The sequence below is a fragment of the Typopeltis vanoorti genome, chromosome 13, assembly GCF_054136105.1.
Source record: "Typopeltis vanoorti isolate ZY-2024b chromosome 13, IOZ_Tvanoo_1.0, whole genome shotgun sequence".
NCBI classification, from domain to species: domain Eukaryota; kingdom Metazoa; phylum Arthropoda; class Arachnida; order Uropygi; family Thelyphonidae; genus Typopeltis; species Typopeltis vanoorti.
Window position 1 is genome coordinate 101,814,605 of NC_143561.1, and position 27,053 is coordinate 101,841,657.

Here is a 27,053-nt window from a genome sequence, read left to right on the forward strand (position 1 = left end):
CAATTCATTTACGAGATGGCAAGCAGCAACAGCAGTAGCAGTGACACTCAGGGTAAGAAAAGAAAACTTCATGAGATGCATAAAAGTTGGAGCCTTCGCCTTTCGAGCAATTCTTGTTCTACCGATGAGGAGAGAAATCTTTCTAGCTCTGAAGATAGCGATTCTGCCTGTACTTTAGATATGTCTTCATGCAGAAAATGGGTGATCGCCACTGAATGTACACCAGCTCGTCCACGGTTTCCCTTCATAGGTAAGCCAGAAATTACTGAAGACTTTGACTCCAGCAACATTTTAAGCTCTTTCCGTCTATTTTTAGACGATATTCTTTCCTTCATAGTGGAACAGACTAACCTTTATGCTTGCCAACAACATCAGCAAGTTGAGTACAGTCTGCATTCTCACAGTAAACTTTGGAGCCCAATAGATATAAACATGCTCCTTACATTTATAGCACTCTTGATTGTGCAAGGTATCGTGAAAAAGCCCGCTCTTGAGATGTATTGGTCTACAGACTGGATTCTGAACATGCCAATGTTTCGTGATGTTATGATTGAAAAACAATTCAGTCTCATCATGAAGTATTTGCATTTTCAGAATAATGAGGAATACGATCAGACAACACATCCCTGCCCAGTCCTCAACAAAATTTATGATTTTCTGATGAAAATCCGTGAGAAATGTAGATCACTCTACATTCCTGAGAGAGACTTGAGTATCGATGAAAACCTTATGCCATCCAAAGGTAGACTGAAATGTAAGCAGTATATTCCCAAAAAGAAAGCAAAGTATGGAGTAAAATTTTTTATGCTTTGCGAATTGGAAAGTGAATATCTTTGGGATTTCAAACCTTATACGGGAAAGCAAACTGTAATCGAGCATGATAAATATTCGGATCTCCCCTTGTTGATGCATGCAGTTACTAGACTCTTTACTGGGGAAAGGTTACTGCATTACAATGGATAATTACTATATGTGTCCTGAACTCACTGATTTGCTTTTACAGCATCGTACAGATAGTTATGGTACTGTAAATGCAAAAAGGGGAGACATGCCTTCAGATCTGGCTTCAGGAAAGTTATCGAAGGGGAAATCCGAGCTTATCAGCGAAGGAAAGTCTTTGCACTACGTTGGAAAGAAAAAAGATGTTTTTCTGCTGTCTTCCCTGAACAATCCATCAATGGAATCCGTGGAGAAGCATGGTTTGAAGAAAGAAAAACCACAATTCTGTGTGTGCATACAACGACACTATGTGTGGATTCGACAGGTGCGATCAGCAGCTATTGTTCTACTCTGTAATGAGGAAACAGCATAAAAATATTACAAAAAAGTGTTTGGACATATATTGGATTTTGTTATTTGGAACAGTTTCCTCCTGCAAAAGAAAAAATGTTTATCTACTATAACATATCTGGAATACATAATAGAAATTGCAAAAGCATTGCTGCATGCACATGCACCTTCTTCAGCCAGCAGAAAAACAGGCAATCCTTCCAGACATCTGAGGTTGAACGCTGCTAACTCCAACCATTATCCTGAAAATCTACCACCAACGGCTAATAAAAAAAAAAAAAACCTGCATGCAAATGTTATGTAATAAAAAAAAATATCAAAAAGGAAACAAAAATCTGGTGTCCTGAGTAAAACTGCTTTGTGTTTATCCTTGCTTTAGGGTGTTCCACACTGTTCAAGAATTTGACTCGAGTAATACTTGAATAAAATTCGAGTCATCAGAATTCAAGGAATTCTGATGACTCGAATTTTGAAGACTCAACACTCAGGGTATCCCCTGAGTTTCAAAATGTGACATAAAAATGCTTTTTGCAGGCGTAGACTTTTGTGGCTAATTGGTTCAAAAGATATATTTCGGTGATTACACCACTTTTTTTTTTTTTTTTTATTCAGTTATATAAAACACTGAAATAATAGTTCGACAAGTTTTGTAAATCATAGGATTTACATCTTCAGGGGGTAAATAGTATAACTTAAAGTTTAAACAAGAGAATTAATAAATACAAATCATAACCGTCTGCTTATGTAACACCGTAAAAAACTTACGGTGTTACATAAGCACTCACCATAACAAACTTACGGTGAGTGCTTTTGGCATGAAGTTATACATCTAGAGAAACTATGCATTAAACATCTCAACTTCATTAATTGTCTAATTTTCCTCATCCAATGCAGAGATAACGATGCCATCCAGAAATTCATCAAAATCAAACGCATATTCCACACAAACAAGGCCTCCGGAATTTATCATAAAATGGAACTAGCTTTTCTAAGAGAAAGAATTACAGTCACTAGAGCTGAATTAGCATTAATTAGTAATAACACTTTTTCTCTTAATAATAAACTGGCCACATCTCTTCCATCCTACCTATGGAACAACATCGATAGTGTTACATTTAACAAAGCAATAGCGATCTCAGAACAGAAGAAACATACATTAATTTATAAGTTCAACGTACTCCTTCAGAAGAAGGAAATACATAAAAAAACAACTAGATCATTCAAAAGTAGTTATTAATCTTTCTTCGAGAGTCCTAACAAAAGAGGAGAGTAATCTTTTACTTAAGGATTTTAACTTCGCCTTAACCCCACGTTTCCTTCCAAAAATTGATATCATAGCACAAATAGAAAAAGGAATTAGAAATCTACCAGACAACATGGCAGATCTTATCCGTATAGAAAGTACAGCTTTACTATTAAAAAGAAGATTACCTCATAGGAATCTACCTTACAATGAATACGTTTGCCTTAAAAAGTTAAAGGATGACAAAAATATTGTCATAATAAAAGCGGATAAAGGCAACGCAACTGTCGTTTTAAATGCTACAGAATATGATAACAAAATGAAAAGTCTCCTGGAAGATACCAACACCTACAAACCCATAGACAGCGACCTGACTTGGCCTACACACAAAAAAACAAATGATCTAATAAAAAAAGTGCCTCTCTGGACGGAAGAACTTAAAAAATACTTACAATCAAAACATCCTTTGATACCAAGAATATATGGTGTTCCAAAGATCCATAAGACAGATATACCTTTAAGACCAATAGTAGATGGAAGAGATTCACCGACTTCCAACTTGGCGAAATACCTCACCAACATGATCTCACAACATATAGGAAAAACATCTTCCTTCATAAAAAATAGTAAACATTTCATAGAAAAAGTGAAAGATATACATATTGGTCCAACAGACATCTTAGCAAGTCTCGACATCATCAGCTTGCTTACAAACGTCCTGAGACAAGAAATTTTGAATCTCCTAGAACAGTGCTTCCCAAACTTCTGGATATCAGGGCCCCCTTTGCAAAAATTAAAATATTTCACGCCGCCACCCCTCGAAAAAAAAATCGTAATAGAGATATAATATTTATATTCAATACAAAACATACACAGCGAATATTGCAAAAATCAAATGCATATATTACATTTTTTGCCTCCTACCGTTTGGTTCTGAAGACGATGCAGGCTGTTCTGGTAAAATATGAAATACTGTCCTTTTTTTTTTTAGTCTGTTTCTGCTTCTTCTGATTGTTTGCGGGATTATTTTTTTTTTTAATCAACCACTTATCCATCTCAGGGGTTAAATTTTTTAACGTAGAACAGATCAAATAATATCACCACTTACCAATACTGGCACGACACAGACTGATAACATGAAATTAGTGAATATTACCTGAATAAGGGAATCCCCCGGACCAGGAACATTTTTCACTTTTGTGACTTTTCTCCTTTTACGGTAATTAAGCCTAATGCGAAACAGACAGCAAAGGCAGTCTGTTTATTAAAACGTGCATATGATTGGTGCGGTATTAACAAAAGATCGCGCAACCGAAAGATAAAAGCATAGCTGACAATTGAGTTGAAATGCTAACTCTCTTCAACCGAATTCCATATGTGAAACTGCCATAACATTCATTATATGTATATATTACTTAGTTTTAACACTTTTACGAATTTTAACACGTTCGGTTGAATTTTATTGCTGCCTTGGGAAATCGAACTCGCATACATCTAATTAATAACAATAGTTTTTAGTTAGATACTGTGTTTGCCCATGCAACATATGGTTTTGTTTCAGTCTATACAGCATAGTTTCTATATAAGGGGACATGTGATTCATTAATTAGTGTGTTTTTATCCCAGTTGTCTCTAATTGCACTATTTGTTGAGAAATATATTACATAGACTCCTCATACCTTATTCACTGGCATAATAAAAGTACTTATTTTTATTGCCTCTGCAGTATAGTGGCTCTTAGGGAGGGCGTGTTGTTTACGAACGCATAACGAAAGGGACAGAAAGATTTGGAACTTCCCTGGAGAGCATTCGAAGTAAATACAATTAACCACTGCTTTGAAATGAAACATGAATAAGCCATATTTACTAATATTCGTTAAGCACCGAAATACGCAAGAAGCAAAGTTTGTGAACCAACACCAATGTGTGAATTTTTCCATTAAAATATAAAAAAATAAAAAAATAACAAAAAGAAATAATAAAAGTTAAATACGTTTCTTTTAAAATAAAAAAATATACTTAGTCTTAAAACATTTTAAATTTGTTTTCATTATTTCACGGCCCCCTCAACAAAACCTACGGCCCCCAAGGGGGCCGCGGCCCACAGTTTGGGAAGCGCTGTCCTAGAAGACCTCTTCCCTCCGGACATCTTGAATCTTTTTAAACATTGTATAAACAATACTTTTTTCACCTATAAAAATAGAATCTGGGAACAAAAAGAAGGACTGGCCATGGGTTCATCATTATCACCGGTATTAGCAAACTTATTTATGGAAAAATTTGAAAACAATGCTCTTAAGAATTACCATAAAAAACCAAAAATATGGCTATGCTATGTGGACGATATTTTCATCATATTCAGTGGAACAACAGATGAACTTATCAATTTCAAAGATTATCTCAACAATTTGCACAACACCAGAAAATTCACTTTAGAACAAGAAAAAAAATTAAAAAACTTCCTTTTCTGGATATTCTATTAGAAGTTAATGAAGAAAGTAAACTCTCCTTCTCAGTATATAGGAAGCCGACAAACACGAAGATTTCTAAATGCAACCTCACACCACCATCCTTCACAAAAAATAAGCTTAATTAAAACTCTTTGAGACAGAGCATACAATATCTCCAGCACACAAGAAAGATGTAATGAAGAACTAAAATACTTAACATAAATTCTCCAACAGAATGGATATGAAACAAAAACCATCAAGAGAATCCTTAAAATGACTCCAGCTAACAACACAATAAAACAGGATTACAAAAACGCAATCTCGCTTCCTTATATCAAGCTAGCCAAATTAATGAACAAACACAACATAAAAGTAGCCTTCCTTCCTATGGAAAAAATCTCAAGATTCCTACATCCACCAAAACCACCTCATCATCCTCTTAAAAAACCAAGAGTCTACAAAATCCATTGCTCTTGCGGGATTTGCTACGTAGGACAGACAGATCTGGAGAAATATGCATGGCTGAACACCAAAAAGACGTACAATACAAAAGAGAACAAAAAACGGGTCTTGCTTTCCATACCACTTCCACTGGACACTATGTACTCTGGCAAAAAACGACGGTCATACATAGAAAAAAATAGTTATATAAGAAAATTTAAAGAAGCTGCTAATATGTTAAAAAACCCAACCCAATGCAATAAAAATCAAGGTTTAATTCTCCATCAAATGTGGTCAGCTCTAATAAAAAATCTACCTCAATCTGAGCTCTGACTGTATGAACGAGAACTAGAACATGTGACATCGTCCAGTATTGTTCAACGTCAATAACGTTATATATCTGCATTCTGTTATTTGAGTTTTATGAATAGCCAGACGGTTATGATTTGTATTTATTAATTCTCTTGTTTAAACTTTAAGTTGTACTATTTAAAAAAAAAAAAATGTGGTGTAATCACCGAAATATATCTTTTGAATAAAAAGGTTTATAATTTTATATTGTTTTGGTGAAATACTTTACCTGGAATACTCTTTCCAGTTCAAGAAAGAGAAACTGGAAAGAGTATTCCAGTTCTTCTTATATTTTATTCCTTCGAAAATATCACTCTGTGTTATAAAAAGAACTTAAAAATTAGCCTTCAAGATGAAAAGGAAATTCTGAACAATATGAAATAAAAAATGTTTCTTTTCAGGGCCATCAAAACAGTCCTTTTCAGGACTACAAATATTGATAGAGGGATACCTGAATGTATTGTTTCCTTTTCATCTTGAGGGCTAATTTTTAAGTTCCTTTTATAACAGAATGATATTTTTTAAGGAATAAAATATAAGAACTGGAATACTCTTTCCAGTTTCTCTTGAACTGGAAAGAGTATTCCAGGTAAAGTATTTCACCAAAACAAATAAAAATTAATAATATAAAATCTACCCTATATATATATATATATATATATATATAATGATAAGCTTTTTATGTCACGTTTTGAAACTCAGGGGATAGATACCCTGAGTGTCGAGTCTTCAAAATTCAAGAACTGGCCTACCAGTCAGTCCAGAACACAGGGAGATTGGGCGCCAGGGGGAAGGAGTCCCCCTTTTGAAGACTCGACACTCAGGGGCTACCCTAGACGCAAGGGGTCGGAACCCCTTTTTCAAGTCTTCAAAATTCGAGTTATCAGAATTGAAGGAGAACTGGCCTACCAGTCCAGAACTTGGGGGGTTGGGCAGTACCCTTTCGAGTCATCAGAATTCAAGGAGAACCGGCCTACCAGTTCGAACTCAGGCAGTTGGATGCCGTAGGCACTGGGGGGGGATCCCCCTTTTAAGTCTTCAAAGTTACCTTATTTCTGTCTCTCGTGTCGGAGAAAAACAGTAAAACGTCACTCTTATAATTATATCAGATGTTATAATGGCAAAAATAGTAAGAAAAAAGTCATTTGCACTTTCTCTTCAAAACACAAAGAAAGAACATTGTAAATTCATCCAGTGGAAAAGAAAATACTACATTATTGTAGTACAAAGAAGAAATCACTGCATATAACATGGAGTCTGCAGGAGGGAAAAAAATCTGGAAATTGGTTACGTTATAACGAATAGAGAAATCATGTCAGAAAAAAATTATTTATGTAAGATTCCAATATCAGCATACATAACTTCTTCTAGATTAGATATCTAAAGTAACTGAACCTTTGCTACTATTTTACACTAAAATGAATAGGTATGTTCCCCAAGTGATTTAAGTTTGTAATAGTTGTCTTTCGAACGATTTATGAAATAAATTCTCTGAAATATCCACAGATTGAAGAGGTCTATACCCCCCCCCTCCAAAAAAAAAAAAAAGAAGATTATGAAATGCATATGCATCTTTTCTTTGAAAATAATTCAAATCCTCTTTTTTCTAGATAATTGTATGAAATAATTTCTAATTTTTCGATAATAAAAATGAAACTGATCATTATAAATTAAGAAATTATTTTGGCATAAATAATGTATAAGCATGTAAACGAAATGTCAGTATTTCTGTTAGGATATATAATCAACAATTGAAAAGGAAACAAGACATTCTTGATGTATTCTGCACTATAGCTTGAGGCACTTTAGTGCGACTTGAGTGTTCTCTCTTTACTTTCTCAATAGATAGCACTGAGAGTAATAAGCCTTCATCTTTTCCTCCAGCTAAGAGGATATTACCAAGTATTTCTAAGACGTAGATTATTTCAGAAATAGCTTCCAGCAGCAGCAGAAGTAATATTTAGATTTTTTTAAAGAAAAACAAACAAATAATACTACTGAACTTTCTTTTGTGTGGTATGCATATAAACAAATTTTGCATGGTGAAAATATAGCATATTATTTCTAAAACTGCACATAATTTCAGCAGACAGTAGAACAGCTGGTTTTAGATTGCAAATAAATAGTACAGAATTAGAAGCTTCACGGTACAATCTGATTGCCGTATAACTTTTGTCAAAACGGTAAAATGAAGTAATAGATTTTGAATACTGTCTAGAAAAGCTTTCAAACCTGTAGAAATTTAGAGTAGTTATGCAATTGAGTTCCAGGAGAGGATGGAGGGAAGGGGGGGAAGCATTAGAAAATCTTCAAAATGAGCAAAAATTTTGAATCATTCCGTATATGATATTTTTCATATTATATTTTCAACATATCTACGAGGATATGCACTGGATATTATCTTCGTCGTCGTCCGGTAGCATCCTCTAGCAAGAGGATTGCAGAGATGAGCAGCTCTTCTCCATTTCTCTCTGTCTGTCGCTTCCATCATTCTTAAACCGGTCCATTCTACGATGTCATTAAACCACTCTCTAGTTGGTCTTCCACGTCTTCTCTTCCCCTCAACTTTCCCTTGTAATATAGTTCTTGTCAGGTGTCCCGAAGAATCTCTCAGAAGATGTCCTGCAAATCTGGTCTTTCTTTGCATAATATTCTTTAGCAGTGTTCTTTCCATCCCAACTCGTCTTAAAACTTCTTGATTTGATATTCTTTCTGTATAGCTAATCTTTTCCATCTTTCTATAACACCACATTTCCAATGCATTAATTCTTTCCATCTCTCTCTTTCTGAGTGTCCACAGCTCACTTCCATAATTTGCAATACTCCAAACTGCTGCTTTAACTATTCCAATTCTAACGCCTATTTTAGTGTTCTTGTTTATTAAAATTCTCTTCATTTCCATAAATGCCAATTTAGCTTTGCCTATTCTATTTCTAATGTCCAACTCTGACGTTCCTTTCTCTGAGATCCAACTACCTAAATATTGAAATCTTTCCACTTCTTCTAAAATCTTTCCTCCACATCTTATTTTTACATTATCTCCTATTTTTCTACCCATTATCATTATTTTGGTCTTTTTTGTGTTAATTCTTAGTCCATACTCTTTACAAGAGTTTTCAATTCTTTGAATAATTTGTTGTAACCTGAATTTATCGTAATATGCATAATACAAATAAATAAATAAAAGACGAAGGCGAAGAATCACTGCTAAAATATCATTGGATATAAATTTTTGATACCAAAAAGACTCATAATCTGAAACCAAGTAAAGCAATTTATCATTTTAACATTTTTTTTTTAAATTTGTCTTTATGAATAACAAAAAATCGTTTCTAAAACTGAAATGTGATGATCCATATAATGCTATCTGGCTAGAAACGAAAGCAAAAGGACATATTTATTTCAATAAATATTTAAAAATATAAATATTTGACATAATATTTTCAAAGCAAACATTTGAAAATTCCGAAATTCAAAAAAAAATTGTTTCTATATTATAAGTAAAGTGAAAGAACAATCAGTGCAACTCTTCCAGTGCACTGATTTGTAGAATAAAATGCATCAAATTTACTATCGCTAAATAGATTCATTGTAAAGGCTGATCAGTGGTCATTTCAGGATTGATTATTTTCGCATATGTGAAATTAGTTTTAATATTTGGGAAGAGACACAATAAATCCTTTTAGATACAAAAAAGGTCAAATAACTTAGAGCTGTAAATGAAATTCTAAGCAACACAATAGACGTAAAGACGGGGGGACACAAAGGTCACTCAACAGTTAATCCACTAATGGCTATAGAATAGCCGTAACGAGGTTAACGGCAGAGGAAGGTAATGGCATGATAAAAGGCAGAATGCTGACGAAGTTTTGATCCATGAAAAAAGCTAGGGAGAGCTGACTATTTCATCCACACCAGCCGGTTGGGAGGTTAATTCTTTCATAATTTCTTCTTTCGTGATCAAATGGTGTATACTTTGCAGTTTTTCTCATAAACTTCATTTCTGCTGTTATTAATCTCTGTCTTTTTATTTTATTGTCCAGATTTCGCTTCCATACATTAAGATTGGTAGGGCTAATGTATTGTATACTTTTAGTCTGGTTTGTTTTTGAACTAGGTTTGGTTTAAATATAGAGTTAATTACACCTGTTATTTTTAAATATTTTGCAATTTTTAAGTTTATTATTTTTAAATATTTTGCAATTTTTAAGTTTATATCTTTTTCACGTGTGATCATACATCCTAGGTAGTTAAACGAATTCACCTGTTCTAAGAACTTGTTATCTATTACTATTTTAGTTCTTGCTGGATCTTGTCCCTTAAAGGCCATAGTTTTTGATTTTTCTGTTGATATACCATAATCTTTGGCTATCTCATTTAGATCTAAAATAGTTTTGGTCGTCGGCAAAAAAAGGAGAGTTTTAAGTTCACTGTAGGAGAAAGTTTAATTCCTTGATGTAAATTTGTATTCCATTTTATTAAATTTTTATTTAAGTAGATATTAAAAAGAGTTGCTGAGAGGGGACATCCCTGTCAGACCCCTTGGTTTATCTCTCTCTCTTGTATATGATAGCTCGTGATTTAATCTTATTTGTATTCGATTATTTTCATATATACTCGTGATAGCTTTTAGGGTATTATTTGGTATTTGTCTTGCTTTTAATATGTTAAATAATATGTTTCTTTTAACTTCGTCAAATGCTTTTTCAAAGTCAATAAATGCAATATGTGTTTCTAAATTGTATTCTCTTCTTTTCTCTATTATTAATATAAATAAACTTGAAAATCAAATGCTCTGTTTATGTGATATAGAAACTGCTCTTACTCACTAATTAATACAAATAGCAGCAGCACACAAAAAAAAAACCTTTGTCTTAGAAATGTGTTTCAAAATGATTGCAAGTTCAATACTCAGCAATCTGTTCTTTCCTAACAGGATTCTGGGAAATCACAGGGTGAAATATTCTTAAGAACGTTATGGATTAAACTGACCATATATTTAATCTCTGGATTAAACTGCTGTCAGTGATTGGTCAACACAAGTCAAACATTTAGTAAGAGAAAATTTCCAGAGAAGGAGATTGGAATTTAGTAATATTGATAAGAACAATAGTCCAGGTAGTTCAGAAGCGAAAACCATCTGTGACAAAATGAAACTAGTTTATTTAATTAAAAACACAAAAATACAACAATTTATTAAATATATCTTTATAGAGTTCATAATTAAAAGGACTCGAATAATAATAAATTTCTACAGATGTGTCTCATCTTGTTTTGGTATTATCAAAATTATCAAGTTATTCTGAAGCATTATGAATTTTGCTATTTTATTATTATGCCGCTAATATTTCTTCAAATGCAGCACTTTTTACAACAAAACTGGCTAAGTTATGTTGAATATATCTGTTTGCAAATATACTCAAAATCCCTTGATCTAATAAAAATGTAGAATGCTCAAGAAGTTTCATGAGCATTCTACATCTGTTAAAATGCAATTATCTCCCCGTTAACAGATTATTGTCTTTATGTGCACTGTTCTTTACTGTCCTATGATATTTGACCCTTTTTTGCTGCACAATTTATTTATTGTGTCTCTCTTCCCAAATAAATAAGAATTTCACATGTGCGAAAATAAATAATCAAAACGTTTGTTTACATTGGAAATATGTCAAATATTTATATTTTTTAAATAACATTTATTGAAATAAATATGACATTTTGCTTTCTTTCCTTGCAAAATAAAATTATATGGGTGGCATATTTCAATTTTAGGAACGATTTTTATTTTTATTTTTTTAATGAACAACAAATGATGTTAAACTGCATTACTTGGGGTTTCCGATTGCGAGTCTTTTTAATATCAAAAATTTATATCCAGTAGTATTTTATCAGAGATTCTTCGCCTTTGTCTTTTGCTTAAAACTGCAACAGTACAATTACTTTGGAAAAATAACGAATTCAAACAAAAAGAAAGTGCACATATGTTATCTAGATTTTGTGTGGGGGGGGTGATAATTTTGGAAGGAGGGGGAGAGTTAGCCATTAAAGGCGAATTAATTCTGTTATGAAAATTTTGGAAATAAAATTTCATTTTGACACAAGCACCTACTCGTTTAGAAGGATAAAGTGTAGGGAAAATATCGCTACTTCAAAACTGCCGCATAATACCAAAAATATATACATAACAGTTGATGTTTATTTCGATTTGTAGGGAGTGATTGGGGGAAACCAAGTTGAAATACAAAACCTACAGATTACATTTATAAAAATTATGCATTACATGATATGATTCAAGATTTACATATGATTCTCTATAAAGCAAAATTTAAAAGTGCAAACCTTCACGCAATCTGTGAACTAACCTTTGAACTAAGATTATGAATAAAAAAGAAAACTGAATTTGGAACAGATGGAGGCTGTATTCATTAGATTCGGATTTTCATGAATTTATAAAATAATTGTTTGACAAAAATAATTATCTTCAATCAAGTTCTGAGAGAATTTCAAAATGTACTGGTGATTAAAATAATTAGCCAAAAAATTGATAGTGACATTGATCTTCCAAAGTGATATCGAAGATCAATGTCTTCCATATCACTATCTTCAATATCAAAGTATGAAAGGATTTCTTATTTTGCGCTGGCATTAAAAACTATAATTATACGATAAAAACAAGCAGCAAAATGAATATAACTCATAGGCATTTAGTCTGATATAACTTAGATTCCAGTTACCGAGCAAACGGCAAGCAACTGTGTTTCTTGCTGTAGGCAACTGAACATAGCTACTACACCAAGTAATCTAGTTAAGTGTTCTTTTCAGCGTGAAGGATTATTGCCCCTTCTAATGGACATGACTGTCAAACTACACTTCTTATCCATGTTCTTTCAGCAGGTGGACAGAATATTATCCAGGTTTGCTGGACGTGTATATACGTCCAGCAAAGAAATGGTACGCTTACACGAGCAACTACCATTTTACTCTGTAATGAGAAAACCAAAAATATTACAAAAGATGTTTGGACAAATATTAGAACAGTTTTCTCCTGTACAAGTAAAAATCTGTCTACCATAACATATCTAGATTACAGAGTAGAAATTGCAGCCATTGCTACAAGCTTATGCTCCTTCAGCAAGCAGAAAAACAGACAATCCTTTCAGACTTCTGAGGTTGAGCTCTGCTAACTAACCATTTTCTCAAAACTTTACCACATACAGCTCAAAGAGAGAGAGAGAGACAACAATCTGGTGTCCTGAATGTATAACTACTTTGTGCATCCTTGTTTTAGGGTGTTCCATACTGTTCAAGATATATAAATTTTGAACAGTATGAAATCAAAAATGTTCCTTTTCAGGGCCATCAAAACAGTCTTTTTCAGGACTAATAATGATAGAGATGTCTTACTATACCGATTCCAGTTTACTCTTGAAGAATTTTTTCTAAGTTGTTTTCATAACACAGAATAATATATTGTTCCTTCAAAGTGGCTAACAGGTTATTTTTGAGAGAATAAAATAAAAATAGGGAGAACCATCAAGATAACTATGCCTTCTAAGTGATCAAACACTTGCCCACAACTACAAAAGCTTGAAAATCTATAATATGTTAATAATATGTATGGGGTAATTAACATCAGAGATAAGACTAAACATGTTTTTTCAAGTCTCCAACAAACAGGTGATGGCCTTGCACTATTGTTAAGTTCTGAATTTAACTGAAAAATAATTCATTTACATTTCCTTCAGACTTAACATTTGCACTTTTGAACATATATTGACATATCAGATGTGCTAAATTACTTGTGACTTATCAGAAACATTACTAAATTGAAATTATTTATCCATAATTCATTGAGTGGCTTATGAAATGGTAGCTGAGTCCAGCAACATGTTTACAATGTGCAAGGTCATATGTAAACAGATTAAGAAAGTATAAGGATCTGAATCCAGGGAATCTTGTCCTCCTAGAACATGTCTCTACCAAGAAGAAAGGGGGAAAGTTTGGGAAGAGTGCTGAGGGACCATTTGAGATACTGGAAAAGTTGTCGCCAGTGACATTCAAGATCAAAGAAAGAACACGCTGGGGAAAAAACAAAGTAGTGCATTCAGACCAATTGAAGCTTTACAAATGTAGATCAGAGAGACTGGTACGCTTGGGAGATTCACTTGAAAGTGTGTGGGGAAAAACATTAGTTGTGGGCAACCACCATAGAGATGATGACAAGGAGGAATCCATGGAGAAAAGACAGAGAGGAGGAAATACCCAAGAGGAAGAAAAACATCCCACCTCAAATGATCCGTATTTCAACTACAACAAACATAGGAGATACTCTGATACGAACAAGGGGGGTTAAGCACACACAGGGCAATCAAACAGGAAATGAGAAAACGATCGACGAGGAAAATGAGGAGTTTGCTCAACCTAGATACGAGTTGAGACCCAGGCGAAATGGGAAGGTTCTTCCCAAAGAATTGAGGGATAGAAGAACATCCGGTGAGAGTAAATGGCGAGCAAGAGTCAGAATGATATATGTTGAAGGGTTCTGGAGGTGAATTATGTAAAATTGATTAATAAAAAGAAAAGGTTAGGTAATGATAATAGGTGCAACACAAGCTCACCACATAAGGCTTATCACAATCGAGACTAGCATTTTCACACACGTCCACAGAAAACATCAACAAAAATTGCAGCACTTACGAAGAGGAGGTGGGAATTCACAAATGCTGGAGTTAGCAGAAAAGAGCACCCCCCCCCCCCCCCAGAGAATACACTGAAATGACCAACAACAAAAAAAAATTCTTACAAAAATTTTTTTGATGAGAGAGTGAGCCTTTGTTAAGTTGTGAATTTAACTGAAAATTAATTAATTTACGTTTCCTTCAGACTTAACACACGTTTGCAATTTTGAACATATATTGACATATCAGATATGCTAAATTACTTGCGACTTACCAGAAACATTACTAAATTGAGGTTATTTATCCATAATTCATGTTGTAATATAAATATTGTGAATTGTTTGCGATTTAAGCTATGTTACTTGTGTGTAAATGCTTGTAAATTTGCTGGTAGACTAGTTAATCGGATTAGGTGCAGATAGCCAAAAGCCCTCCCCCCCCACACACTCAAATCGAAAAGCACATTAGGGGAGAGTGTGGCGCTATGAACTGGGAGACGTAGGGCGACTCACGCAAGGGGGGGGGGGTAGCAATGACGTAGAAAGAAAGGATGGTGCACAATTCAAAAAGGGTAGCAGTGGCTAAGAGGGAGCTTTTTTGGTCGCTTTCTGTTTGGGTTCTGGAACCTCCTTGTGGCACCTTCTCGCCCTATGCTTCGACGAGGTCATTGAGACAAAGACTAAAGGAGCATACCATGATGTTCATGAAAGCTTGCCGGTCAACGTTTAGCCCAGTGGTAGGCAGTTAACGATTCCCCAGGAAATAGCTGAGCCATGTTGAGCCAGTTGACGAGAAAACAACGGGCAATTACTTTCGGTAGCGGAGATATGTCCTGTCCGGACCACCAGTGGAACACTACAGATAATACAGAATGAACCAGGAATCAAAGGGAGAAAGTTCAGTCGTGATGAATGAGAAAGCCAAGAATAGTCCCCCAGCAAATGGTAATGTAAACCCTATGTCTTGTTAAGTAACTGTGTTAAGGGAGAAAGATTGTAAATTTAGGAAGGACATTAAGTTTTTTGAGGTTATTAATTATGCTAAGGACTTTAGAGATAGTTAGATTTTGAAGTAGTGATAATATATGAAAATTTGAAGGAATTAGTGCAGAATCATGTGGAGGTTAATTTGTGATTTGATAAGTGATTAATCCTTAGCCTTGAAGTGAAGTGTATAAAAGTGCATGGCTGTTCATAGATAGAATTGCATACTTGAATTGACATGTGTTGCATGCTGTGAGAAATCTAGAAAGTTTTGATTATTATATTCATTCTTTGATATTAGTGAAATTATGTCAGTGTCTATTTATAATGTGTAAATGTCTGAATTGAAATTAAATGTTCCTTTCTTTAAGTTTAACTAGTGACTTGCCATTTTTCATTTCTATTGCACCTTCTCAAAAAAATTCGAACCACAGTGGGAGATAAATTGTTAGGGAGGCTACGATTGCAAAATAAGCTCAAGTGATTTAAGATAGTGTACTAAACTGAGTTCTGGTTCCTTGATTTTGCGCTATTCAATAATCTAGGATTCAGGGTGGCGCAGTATAATAGAAATTTTCCCTGAATCCCAAAAAGGAATCAGAACCAGTACTGAAACAAAAGGGATCGGCATTATCCAGTAGTAACCCCTTTGTATTCAAAATCCATGTGCACCATACTTAAGAGTGAATAATGGTCCTGAGTGAATCTTAAGATGGATAGAAAGATAGAGCATATTATTTAGATGAAAGTAGCTAGAGAGATTCAAGAAGAGAATTAAGTAAAAGTAATTAAAGTAAATAACGTATATTTAAAATAACACATATACATAACACTATGCTATTTATAGAATCAAATTCATTTACCACCTAAATATTTTCATAAGCATTTGTGCCAGTATGGGGATTCTAATCTGCAGTCACTTAGGAAAATAGCAGTGACACTATCCAGTTGGCTACCAAGGCTTAGTTGTCTCAATCAAGAAAACGACAGATGACTAAGGCTGTGATTTTGTTTTGATTGCAATTATGGCAGAAGCAACTATGAGGCAGGTGCACTGTGTGTCTGATATTTTCTAGTTGATTTGCCTCTTTGCATGATGAAAAACATGACTTCCTTGTAGGGGAAACCATCATCTTAGTGTGAGACTAGCTAACTTATTTTCAGTTGAAAAACCCTAATGACATTCTCATAGTACTAGATAGGTTTTGAAACCAGATTTTCTAACAGAAGAAAACTGTTACACTCTCCTCACATATGCTTTAGAGACATACACTATGGACCACATATCTTATATCTGTAAAATGTGGTCTGTTATAAAATCTGTAAAATTAGAGATTCCTTTTTTAGGAATCTCTAATTCCTAAAAAGGAATGAAATTGGAATAATTCTTCTCTTCTTTTAGAAAGGCATTTATAAAAAAATCTTATGGTCACAGATGCTTACAAATAAAAGTTTCTTTGGAAGACTTGTGAAATCCTCAGTTTTCCATAATTAGCAAATTGTAAAAGTAACACTTGGAAGAGTTCCCACTCTTTATCCTAGAAGTTCACACGAAATTTCAAGTTTTACATCACTTGTTTTTCCTATCAAGTAACCAGTGGGAGAATGAGAGGCCATCCCTGCAAGTTATATAAAGATATGAAGAAGGGTGTGAAGAGTAGATTTTTTACATAGAGAGGTGTTAGAGAATGCACTGCTTGAGTGCGTTTATGAGCGCAGGTAGTGTAAACTTCAAAGCTCATTATGATAGACATGTTGATGGTTGAGTAGACCTCTTATGATGAGTCTGTTGACTTCATGGATGTTATGAAATAACATTCAGAATACAGAACATAGAAAATAGCATTCTCATGATTATTATAAGTAGTAATATTTTTACTAAAAATGGGATAAAGGGACTCTTTTCATGTACATATTAATTTATACCAGAAACTTAGTTCTATCATAATAATATAATATTCTAAATAAATAATAAAGCAACACATAACAACCACAGTGATATCTTTAATAAAAGGACAGATATTTTGTACTAAAATTAATAGTACATCTTCAGTGTAACAGTAATAGGAATGGAATACAAGCAAAACGTTCGGTGGATCACCTATTAAAATACAATTGTTACCGCGTGCTAGGAAATAATAGAAATAACAAATTTAATCTATTAAGATAAATGGTTTTTTTACATAAAAGTCTCCCAGATCTTTGAGAGAGACATACAGTCATTTCTATTTAAATTCGGTCGGTGTAAGATAGTTTCACAACTTTCTTTGAATAAGCGTTCATATTTGAATCTGCATCTATAGAGGAGAACTGCTTTATCCCACTGGACACTATGAGTAGAGTCAATACTGTGCTGCATCAGACCAGACTTCAGAGGTTTGAAAAGAACATCAATATAATATTGATGTTCTTTTATTCTTTTTTCCAAAGAACAGCCAGTTTGTCCAAAATAAGAGACACTGCATTGGCAAGGTATTTGGTAAACGCCAGCCAAATTACTTATAAGTTACAAATTACTATTACTTACAAATGGCCCCTACTATTTGAAACAATTGAAGATACAATGTTCTTATCCATTCATCCTCCACCATCTCTTTGGTACCGTTACGTCGATGATGTTTTTGCTGTTTGGCCACACACCGAAGATGAACTTTCCACTTTTCTACGATGGATAAATAACCTTCACCCATGCATCCAATTCACTATGGAAAAAGAAAACTCTGGTACTTTATCATTTTTGGACATCCTCCTTACTAGAACATCTTCTGGTACCTTATCTACAAGCGTCTTTCAAAAACCCAGATTTACTGGCAGATATTCACAAAAAGTCTGTGCAAAACAACTCAATATAGCCTGCTAGGGAGCACCTTTAGGACTCTAGGAACAATAGTAGTTTTCTCTCTTCTGTTCATTTGCTTTTTTGTAGTGCCTGCGTGCACGTGTCGTTGTATGTTCCCATGAAGATGGCGATGTGACATTGCCGAAATATAGGAGATATTTTTAAAGTTTCTTTTAATTAATATTCCAGTATACGTTGTAAATTCCTAAATAATTTAATAGTCATGTGTTACCAAAATATAAGCCTATCTACAGGTGTTAGATAGGCTTATACTTTGGTAACACATGTTTTTCTCTCTTCTGCTTCATTTGCTTTTTGTAGTGCCTGCGTGCACGTGTCATTGTTGTATGTTCCCATGAAGATGACAATGTGACATTGCCGAAATATAGGAGGTATTTATTAAAGTTTCTTTCAATTAATATTCCAGTATATGTTGTAATATATATATATATATCATCGTCATCAAATTCCTGACATGTACCCTCAAGTGGTGTACAGAATATGATAGTACTATACTACATGAAAAATTTACACCATTACTAACTTCCTATCTACAATTTTCCTCCAAATCAGTCTATTACTTGTCAAGACTCCAATATTATCACATTATCAGATCTTATATTTCTATCGTCTAAAATATGTAATATATTATAACATAAATATACATGTTATAAAAACACTATATAACAGGGAAAAATTAATCTGTTCAGATAACAATGCTCTAACCACTAAACTAAACCACATCCTTAACACTTTCTTAGCGAATGCTACAACCCCCAAAAAATATTAAAACCAGTTAACCACACACACCCCCCTCCCCCTTCATAACAAGGATTACACTACATCCATCACCATTCCCTATATCCGGGGCACCTCTGAAAGTTAACCAAAATCTTTAAAAAAAAATATCTCACTTCTTGTTACAAACCATATAAAAAATTGGCATCCCTTATCCACTCCAAAGACCAACCACTTCCCCTAGACCTAACTGGAGTATACCAGGTCCCTTGCAGCTGTAAACTGTCCTACTTTGGCCAAACAGGCAGGACAGCAAACGTCAGGATTTCGGAACACAAGACTACATCCAGTTTTACCAGTACAGCGACTCTGGGCTTGCAGACCATGCTCTGGATACCTGCCACAGAATACACTGGAGAAAAGCCACGTTAATACACCACAGCAAATTTAAATATGAAAGATTGTTCATGAAATTGCCCTCAGCTCTAAAAAACTTGCCAAACCTCAACAAATTTGGATGCATCAGATTGCCCCAAATTTGGGAAGCTTGCATCTTGAGAACTTCAGCCCAACAGTCAAGACAACCTAATATAGCCTGCTAGGGGACACCTTTAGGACTCTAGGAACTACAGTTTTCTCTCTTCTGCTTCATTTGCTTTTTGTAGCGCCTGCATGCCCGTGTCATTTTTGTATGTTCCCATGAAGATGGCAATGTGACATTGCCGAAATATAGGAGGTATTTATTAAAGTTCCTTTTAATTAATATTCCAGGATACATTGTAAATTCCTTAAATAATTTAATAGTAAGATTAACTATTACTGTTAATATAAACAAATTTCATTTCTAATGGAAAAGAAAGAAAAACAATTGCTATTAGAACAATTTTACGAATAACTACAAAGCAATCAAAGATACTGGTGTTACCTCAAATTCTATTCTGCATGAAATCCCAGTTTTGAACAGGGGAAAACATGCTACAATTGAAAAGTAAATTGTTTTGCAAAAAAAAAAAAAAAAATCTTAATGTGAACTTTTTTTCCCCTTTCCCCCAAACAGCACTGATATGACAGATTCAAAATTTCTTGTGCCACACCCACAGAGAGATCTAGCAATCCACTTGACTAAAGGCAAGTTATCAGAGACACTTGGCAAGTGAATTTCTAGTAATTTTTATTGTAGTAATTAAAAATTCAACCTGCCAAATCTTCCCTCAACAGTTGTTCTGTTATCATTGTCATAACATAACAATTGATAACTTTTAAATGTATTTCTTTCTACATGAAAGACTTCATAAATATCTGCTTTCGAGTTCCAAAAATCACCTCAATTCTCTGACAGTAATATTATTGACATCTGACCTCCATGGAGTCAGACTCATCATATTATAGTTCTTTTCACTCCATGCATATTCCACTATGCATCACACTTCTGATTATCATTTGTAGTGATGTGTGAAAAATGAGCCATACGTATAATAGTTAGGGCACTTTTATTAAAAACAGTAAATCTCTCACACTTGAACTGTGTGAGAAAATATATAAATTTTTCATATCCCATATGTATGTAAATTAAATTGTAGTTATCATTTCCAATAAATAAATATTTCATCAAATCAGTGCATGGATTTACTTCAATATTAAACTTACACATATATACATATGTAGACTAATAACATCTGACCCTAATGGGCACACCTATCCTCTGTACGTAATCAGTAAACATTTGCCATTATAACGACCAGCTTTAAATATAATTCAAAACCGGTCATTATAAACACAAATTAAAATCGGCACAATCTAATTAAATATAGTAGTGGATCTATACATCTTATTCTTCTGACACCTTTACTTCTTGCAGATGCACAATTGTAATATAGTATTGTCTAAGCTTATTTTCACAGCTCACAACATGAATTAGCTTAGGGTAATCAAATGCGTGAAAACTGTACATAGCAGAGCTTCTTTTATAATACTCTTACAATATACAATTATCTTGCAAAGACAAATCTTTGACTTGTTTCCGCAAGATAATTGTCGCATGAGTGCATCATGTAAAGTGAGTCTGGTTTCACATTGAGTGCTACCTACTTTCTTATTTTCATATTTGTTTTCCCTGTTAAATTATTATTTATGGAGAATTTATATAAATTTCGCCTTCATTATGAACAATAAATGAAAGAAAACACCAACTGAGCATATTGAGCTGTGTTGGGGCATACATTTTAAACCTACCTATGTAAACCTACCAGCGTATGATTATACTGGTTTACAAAACCTAAGGACGAACACTATTTCTGAAGATTACAACTGCAAATTCATATGAACCAGCTTCCAGCAATTTACATAAACAATGATTTTGAGTAGAAAGCACACACACATATTCAAATTTTCGAATCACAGGCAAAGGGGTAACATGATAGCACTCAACAGGATAAAAGGCAAAAAGCTGTGCTAATCTAATTGTTTAAAGGAAGCTCTTTTCATGAAGGAATAAAGTTGCAAATTTGGATGCTTTGTAATGTTTCAAAGACATCATCTAGATAATTTTAAATGGGAAAGAATTATTGGAAAGTTTGATGAAGGTCACAGAATTACTGATATTGCCAGAGTTTGGATCTCACATAGCATTATATCCAGGCTCTGGGCAGCATTTCAAACCAATGGAATGTGTTCCAGATGTTTGCTAAGATGTTGTCCTCACTCTAACACTGAGCATGAAGACAGATTTGTGGTTATAATAACAAAACAAACACATCACAGCAGATAAGGTTGTAAGTTGGCTCTGTTCAACATAGGTATGCAGATATCTCGACAAACCGTGAACGAGATGTCTGCAAAAAGTAGGCCTATATGCCTGAAGGCCGTGTCCCTTTATCCACAGCTCATTGTAGACCATGTTTTCAGCAGTGTTGTATCCATAAAAATTGGACAAGACACCAATTGGCTAATGTACTCTTTAGATGAGTCATTTTAGTCTTTCCTTCAATTCTAGATGACACTTGATCTGGTGTGAATGTGATACCACTTGTGAAAATGTGTTTGAAAGGAATAGATACAGCAGTGCTGAGGTCATGGTGTGAGGAGGCATTATGCTTAATGGACACACCGAGCTACAAGTGCTGGAAAAAGGGGATTACGAGGGGGGCTGAAAAGTTCTGATAAACACCTAGAACAAAAACAATATTAAGGCAACTGATATAACCACAAGAAAGAACATATCTTAATAACGCTTTAACCCCATGTTCCATCAAATTGTAATAATTTGTTCTTTTTCTTTTAGGATATATAAGAAGGCATAAAATGAATTAATTTTGTTGAACATCATGTTCAATTATTCTATGGTGCAGTAAGCAAAGAATTCATTTTTATGGATAACAGTGCCACACCACATCATTCACGAGAAGTGGAGATACTTCTGGAGACCGAGGATATTAACTGAATCGAGGAGCCAGTGTGCTCCCCAGATCTCAATCCTATAAAACGTTTGGGATGCAATACAAAGATGCATTGCTGCTCAAAATTCCCCTCCAGAAAACAAACAAGGCCTTATCCTTGCTCTGAATGAGAAGTGGGCCAGTTTGCCTCCAGACTCCTGAATCATTTGATGCTAAGCTTGGTACAACATTGTGAGGTGGATATACTGAAATATCTCTCTGCATAGTTTTCTGTAAGAAATGTACATTAATTCCTTAACTACTTCCTTGGGAAATTTGTAACTTTTGCCAAAAACGTATTGCAATTTGTATGAAATTTATAACACATTTTGTGTAATATAAGTTATTCGTATACTGGTAATAAATTTTTGTCCACATTTGGGTGTAGTCATGAAAATTTTTTCATATACAAGTAAACATATAGTTCATCCTTAGCTTTTGGTCACCAGTGTATATAATCTACAATTATTAAGCTATAAAAAGAAATCCACTTATCTCAAAAGGAAAAGAAAATATGAGCTGCAGTTTACATTTTTAGAAGTTTAAAATAGCCTACCAAATTATTTGAAGATATTCTCTACTAGCATCACCTGGTATATTAAAATAAGTGTGTGCCATTCTTGCTTTAAACACCAATCACAAGCTTTTTACAGCCTCAACAACCTGGAATAGTCAAAATAACAGATTAGTACAAAGTGCATTAAACAGTATGAAAAACAAGAAAATTTCAGAAATAACTTAATCGACAAAGCTGGCAATTATGACACAAAAACACTAAAATTGCTCGTTTTGCAAGATTACTCAAACAATGATTACATATTAATCTATAGATGTAGTACAGGAATGGTTAGTGGACCTTGATCTAGATGTGGAAGTATTTACAGTATAATTGTACTTCCTTAATATAGTCTTGCATTCATTATTACATAGTTAACAACTACCATATTTACTCAAATATAACTCGCCCTTGCGTGTGTATCTCACACCCGATTTTACTTTATGAAAAAATAAATCAAAAAGTTTTGCACTTTTTACACACACAAAAAAAAGTTTACAATTTTAAAAAACAAATAGTGAATGTTGTTAAGCTTAGGAGACAGCTTGCAGCTGTAGCATGGAATGAAGAGTTGGATAGAAAGGAAATCAATGCTACCTGGGTGATATTCAAGAATTATCTAAGTAATGTCTAAATGTGTTCCAAAGGGCGGAAGGTTTAATAAGATAGGTGTGAAATGGATGAATGAAGAGATTAAGCATGCAATACAGAGAAAAAAGGCAACATAAGAGGAGTGGTAATAAACAATTCCATGAGGAATATAAAGAACAGGCAAGGAGAGTAACTTGGTTGGTGAGGGTAACAAAAGTTCAGTTAGTTAATGAGGGAAAAAAAAAAAAAAAAAAAATCCTAGGGAGTCCTTTCGATATGTACCCAGAAAAAAAAAAAGATTATGGTAGGATGGCATTGATTGGAGAAAATGATATAAGGACAACTGCTGCAGAGAATATAATTGAAGCATTTAATGAGCATGTCATAAAGGTCTTTCATCCTTGAATGTGACATCATGAAAAGTTTAAGAGCAGTGGATGATGAGGAAAGACTGACTGAGGAATTAAGCAAACTTGATATTAATATCTGTGGGACTTGATGCTATATCATTGCACATTTTGAAGGAGTGTATCAGGGCGTTGACATATCCTTATGGACATGTATAATGCTATGCAACCTTGGTATCACTTCTGGGTGGTCTGGCTCCCACTGATGAGACCTCAATAAAGGTCTAAACCAGTCTGGGTAGTGACCCTTCCCATAATACATAGCATTATAATGTCTGTAAGGATATGTGCTTTGCATTATGGGATACTAAGGCAAGTGATGTGAAGTCATTAGCCTCTATATACGAGTTTCTCAGTCATGAAACTACTTCATGTGCAAACTTTGTTTGCTTACACTTGGATAAAGGATTAAACCAAGAATATAATTTCTTGGTACCTTTAATTTATAGTATAACCAAGTGGAAAAAGTTTCAACAGTCAAGAAAGGGTTTATGCAAAACTACAAAGTGGCAATTATGACAAGCTTAGACAACTAGAAGCAGTGCCGTGGCATAAGAAACTACATGGAATCAATATCATTAGTGCATGGGAAGTGGTCAAGAATCATTTGAGCGAGGTAGTATCAGAGTGCATACCCAGGATCAGAAGGATAAACCAAGTAGGGATTAAGTGGATGATTAACAATATAAAGCAACAGCACTGTGGAAGAAATATAAACAAAGTGATCAGCATGTCCATGAGTAATATAAAGGATAAGCAAGAAGGGTAAGGAAGGCTAAATCAGATTTTGAGAGAACATTACGCTAAGTAGGCCAAAGTAAATCCAAAAGAGTGTTTCAATATGTATCAAGTAAGAGAAACGATGATTATGGAAAGATAACTTTATTCAGTACTGATGGTAGGAAAGTGACAGAAACAAAAGAAATAGTTAAGTTGCTAAGTGAAAAAAGTCAACCACCTGAAAGATATATCCTTTGTGAGGATATATCTTTCAGGTGGTGACTTTGCAGGTACTAAGGTGATAGAGACTGATGTGAGCATTGAGGTAGGTAATAACCTAGCCAGAGCTAAATCTTAGCTCTGGCAAGGTTCCAAGGGAGAAGAGGCTAAGATAGTTCTATTACATAAAGGTGGCTCCAAGACAGAAGTAGCAAATTAGACCAATTAGTATCTCTGGAGTGGTGATTATATTGGAAAAGTTGGTTGGAAATAAAATTCAGGAATGGGTGGATAGGAATATGATACTTTATAGGGGCAGCATGGTTTTGTAAAAGGTAAGTCCTGCCTCAGTATTTTATTCAAATTTTATAATAAGGTGATAGAGTTAGATAAAGGAAATGGCTACACCATGATACTGCTAGACTGACAGTACTAGGTGAATATCATGTCTGACATCCAATCAACTTTGTCTTCACACTGACTAATGTTGAAAATCCAGATTTGCATAGACAGGTTGTAGCAAATGGGATTAAGGCTAAAAGAATATTACTTGTCAAAACTGGGTATGAAGTCATTTGGGTATGCCAGAATTCATCAAGATTTTGAATTACTGAAATTCTGCCTTAGCAAAGATTTGCTCTGTAGTTCGATGAGACCGGATTTATTGTAACAATGTACAACTAAAAGGTTCTTCACACCTCCCCTGGATCCTGCACTTCCCCCCAAGAGAGGTAGTACTCCTCACAGTTTGGGAAACTCAGCTCATATTTTATAATAGTGACAGCAAAGTGATAAAGAAATATCTTTAGTAGACACTTTTTTGATAAAAATATCATTTCTTGCATTGTAAACAAAATGCAAGAACACTACACAACTGTTGAGAATCAAGGATTTTACTTTTCTCAATCACTGCAGCATCATGTTTTGATTCTCAGAATTAAAAAAATTCACATAATGCTATGCATTCTCACATTTCAGGCATGTTATGTTATTTTTAATTAAGAAAAATACTGAAAGGTCTTACTATAACTCAACTGGCTCTTACTTTGTTTTTTTTTGTAATTCAGTCGTTCCTAGAAAGGATCTATCAAAAATCTCATTGACCACTACATCAAGAGCACCTTCATATTAAAATTAAACAAGAACCAGTAGATTCAACAATGTAATTGCACAAACTGCACCTGCGTGATGCAGTGCAGGGATGCCTGTGGGCTGGCTGTGGCCCATTCAATAATTTAATTTTTTTTAAAAAATTAGATTTACATATTGTTAATGCTGATGTAAATATTTTTAAGGATTCCTTGCATCTTAATAGAAATCAACTGTAGTGCACGTGGTATCCAAATTGTAAAACTTGATTCATCAGTTTCTCAACTCACACCAGCAATATCCACATGAAAACAATGTGTGTTATTCAATGTCCATGTAAATTTGTGGTAATATTTATTTTGTCAGTTTGTAAAGTAGTTAGTTACTAAAGTAACCTACTTATAAATATTACATATATTTTATAATATTCCTTGTAAATATTAATCTGAAAAATTGTTCACAAAAATGTAACGTATATCACATTAAAATGCTATTTTCAATAAGCATATTGAACTTCGTATATATTTTATTTTTTCCTAAAAATTCAAGTTTTAAAAAATGCATCCCACATAGGTGTAACAATTACTTGATTTGGCCAATGGCAGCATTTAAGTTGTGCACCCCTAGATGGAGTCATGGTCTTACTAGAGCCTTAATGAGAAATACATTAAGGCTCTAGTAAAAATAACTTTAATAAGAAATTTAAAAAATAATAAATTAAATTAAATTACCGTATTTGCCAGCGTATAAGACGCACCCCCTTTTTGTACACATTTTTTAGGAAAAAACTTTATAACTGAATAATATAATGAATTTACAGAATTTTAAATATAACGTAATAAGTAGGGCTACTTTCAACAAATACTTAATCCAACTAGGAAAGAGTATCCACCTTTTAATCTTCTTCGTCAAAATGCAGAAATTCATCTCCAGAGCTAAGTGAAGAGACACCTGAAACCTCTTCTAAATCAGAATCTGAGTCCTCCTACAACAAATTGTCCTCTGTACCATCCAGTGCATTACT

The 27,053-nt window shown here is 34.0% G+C and overlaps 1 protein-coding gene across 9 annotated transcripts in view; it reads right to left on the bottom strand.

Annotated features, from left to right (window-relative positions):
* The window catches only part of LOC150100419 (eukaryotic translation initiation factor 4 gamma 3-like), a 405,123-nt gene that overhangs the window by 269,761 nt on the left and 108,309 nt on the right, over positions 1 to 27,053 (bottom strand). For all 9 annotated transcript variants that reach the window (XR_016549278.1, XM_090403083.1, XM_090403090.1 and 6 more), the window contains exon 2: positions 23,004 to 23,110. The gene's annotated coding sequence lies outside the window, so the exon portion shown is untranslated. The remainder of the gene's footprint in view (positions 1 to 23,003; positions 23,111 to 27,053) is intronic.